The sequence below is a fragment of the Dasypus novemcinctus genome, chromosome 12, assembly GCF_030445035.2.
Source record: "Dasypus novemcinctus isolate mDasNov1 chromosome 12, mDasNov1.1.hap2, whole genome shotgun sequence".
Lineage (NCBI taxonomy): Eukaryota > Metazoa > Chordata > Mammalia > Cingulata > Dasypodidae > Dasypus > Dasypus novemcinctus.
This window is the reverse complement of record NC_080684.1, coordinates 57,600,430-57,603,678: the sequence shown is the minus strand read 5'-3', so window position 1 is coordinate 57,603,678 and position 3,249 is coordinate 57,600,430.

Below are 3,249 nucleotides of genomic sequence, written 5' to 3'. Positions count from 1 at the left end.
ATGCCTTAACTGCGCGGACCGGTAAACCGCCCAGGCTCGAGTCTTCGCCCCTGGGGTCCACATTCTCCGCTGGCTCGACCTTCCTGCCTGCAGGCTCGAGCCTGCTCCAGAGCGAGGGGATGCCAAGACACTCCCACAGGCAGATTTTGCAGGGGGGCGGGACACGCAGCAGGAATCGCCCACCACAAAGTCTCAGGCACAGGAGAACACCTTGGCTCGCCCTCTGGTGGAGTGCTTTTAACTATCTAAAGTGGTTCCTGTGTATCCAATCCGTAATCCCTGCAAAATGCACCTGGATTGTAATTCAAATTGAAATTCGCAAGCAGGACAATCAATGTTATGTAAAAGACAATATTGGTTGCTGATAATGAGTCAGGTTTGTGCGAAGCACTACTGTATTAATCGCATAGATTGAGCTTCCATACATAGTTTAAAAAAATTGTTTTAAATAAATGACAGCATCACATTGCCCTTTTTCTCAGATCTTGGGAATAGAGTAATAACAGACAATTTGTATACACACTGTGAACCAAAATCATTCTTTTCAAACATTTAAAAATAAGCTCTTGGTTTCTGTTTTCTCATTTGAAAGACTGATAGAAAAATAAAAGTAGAGACATATGAAAAAGTAGTCAAGTGTTTCCTCTTGACAAATGAACTGTATTTAAATCTACCGAACGTTCTGTTCTAGTCAACTGACCTTGCCATTGATAATTTTCTTTGGTGAAACTAGTCAATTTTTTTTTTTCTCAGTAGGATAAAAGTTTATTAGTCTGTCAAGAAACAGTCCAAAAATAATGGATTGTTCAAAGCAGGTATGAAGCAGTTCTATTCAGTAAGTTCCTCCAGAGACCAAGTGCTTTCTCTGTTGTTGCTCTGTCATCCCCTAGGGTTATATCCTTGTCTGCAGAATAAAATCTATCTTATTTTCATGCTCTCATTCTAGCCCACACGAAGGGCAGGCATCAAGGTCAAGTGACTATAGCTTTAAGGTGACTCAGAGGTTGGATGTATCATTTCCACTCTGTTACCATTGGTCTAGACTTAGTGATGTATCTCAGCAGCTGGTGTTTGTGTTGTTTTTTTTTTGTTTTTTGTTTTGTCTTTATTTTTTTTAATGTTACATTAAAAAAATATGAGGTCTCCATTTACCCCCCACCCCTCACCACACTCCTCCCATACCAACAATCATGGGACATTCATTGCATTTGGTGAATACATTTTTGAGCACTGCTGCACCACACAGATAATGATTTACATTATAGTTTATACTTTCCTCCAGTCCACCCAGTGGGCCATGGCAGGACATACAATGTCCAGCAACTGTCCCTGCAGCACCACCCAGGACAACTCCAAGTCCTGAAAATGCCCCCACATCACAACTCTTCTTCCCTCTCCTTACCCTCAGCAGCTGCCGTGGCCACTTTCTCCACATCAGTGCTACATTTTCTTCCATTACTAATCATGATAGTTCCAGAATAGAATATCAGTAAGTCCCTCTAATCCATACTTCATTCCTCCATCCTGTGGACCCTGGAATGGTTACGTCCACTCCACCTCTATATGGAGAGGGTACTCAGATTCCACATGGATGATGGATGCAATTCTCCTGCTTGCAGTTGTAGGCACTCTTGGCTTCCTGGTGGTGTTCGTTTTTAAACACTTAACAAGAGCTAAATATTCACGTTCTGTTTAGATAACTATAATATCAAAAAACATGAATTTTACAAACTAGAGTTCCCCATTTAGACAATGATTAAAAACTTAATCAGTTAAACTCTTCCTAACTAAATATTTAATACAGATTATGACTAGTCATCATTTTAAAAATATAAGGCAGAAAATCAGGCTATAAAATGGGGAAAATGGAGACATCCTAATGGAAATTCTGCTGGTCAATAGAGAAAATATTTCTAGTCTACTATCTGCCAGTGGAAATTTGCTATAGATGCTACTTTAGCATCACATACATAGTCCAAATGGAGTTTCCGATACCCCACAGTCTTTCCTATTTCAATTAACGACTGCTCCATCCTTCTAGTTGCTCAAGCCCCAAACTTGGAAGACCTCTTAGCAAATTCTGTTGTCTTTGTCTTTTTATTTCCTCAATTTGACCACTGCTCACTCTTCCAACTGGCATCTCCTGATTCCAGTTATTTCTTATGTGGACTGTTACAATAGCCTCCTGTCTTAGTTTCCCAGCTGCAATTGCAAGCACTACAAAATTGGCTTAACCAACAGGAATTTATTGGCTCAGTTTTGAGGCTAGAGAAAGCCCAAATCTAGGCATCTTCAAGGTGATGCTTTTTTCCCCAGAAGACTCTGGCATTCTGGGCTGGCTGCCAGCATCCTTGGTCCTTGTCTTTTCTGCCACAGGCAATGCACATGGCGAGGACTTCTCTTTATAGGTTCAGCTGATTTCCACCTTCTGCTCCTCCATGTGGCTTTTTCTAATAAAGCCTCCAGTAATACGATTAAGTCCCGCATCTTATCAGTTGGGCCACACTTTAACTAAAATAACATCATCAAAAGGTCCTAATTATAATGGGTTCACACCCTCAGGAACAGATTAAAAACATGCTTTTTTTCTAGGGTACTCAATCCTTATCTTCCTATAGTCTTTTCTCAAAACAGCAGTCAGATTGATACTATTTTAAATGTTAGAGAATGTCACTCCTTTGCTTAAAACCCTTCAAAACCTTCTAAATTCATTCATTTGCTCACTCATTCAACAAATACCAGACACTCTTTTCAGTGATTGGGATTACAACCATGAATAAAACAAACCTATCCTAAACCCTGCACTTGTGGAATTTTAGTGGAGAGAGACAGACAATAAATGGTAAGCATAATAAATATATTCTTTAGTGTGATAAAAGATGATAAAATCTATGGGAAAAATAAAGCAGGGCAAGGAGTTTGGAAACAGTGGGTTGGGTATGGAGGGGGGATAACAGTTTGCAATTTCAGATAGGGTGGTCAGAGTGGGTGCATTTGAAAGTGACTTTTGAGGAAGTGCTTGAAGAGGATGAGAGGTAAACCATGTGGATGCTGGAAGGAGAATGTTCCAGGCTGAAGGAGTTTAAATATAAGGTGGAATTATTATAATACCAGACAAAAGTAATGTGAAAGATGAGAGAACTTAATGATTATAGCTAAACTATTTTAAGATACTTGTACTGAAGGGTAGAGGTATTAAGTGTCTTTTGACTTTAAGTGAAGTATGCATGCTAAAAACTTAAAGATAAC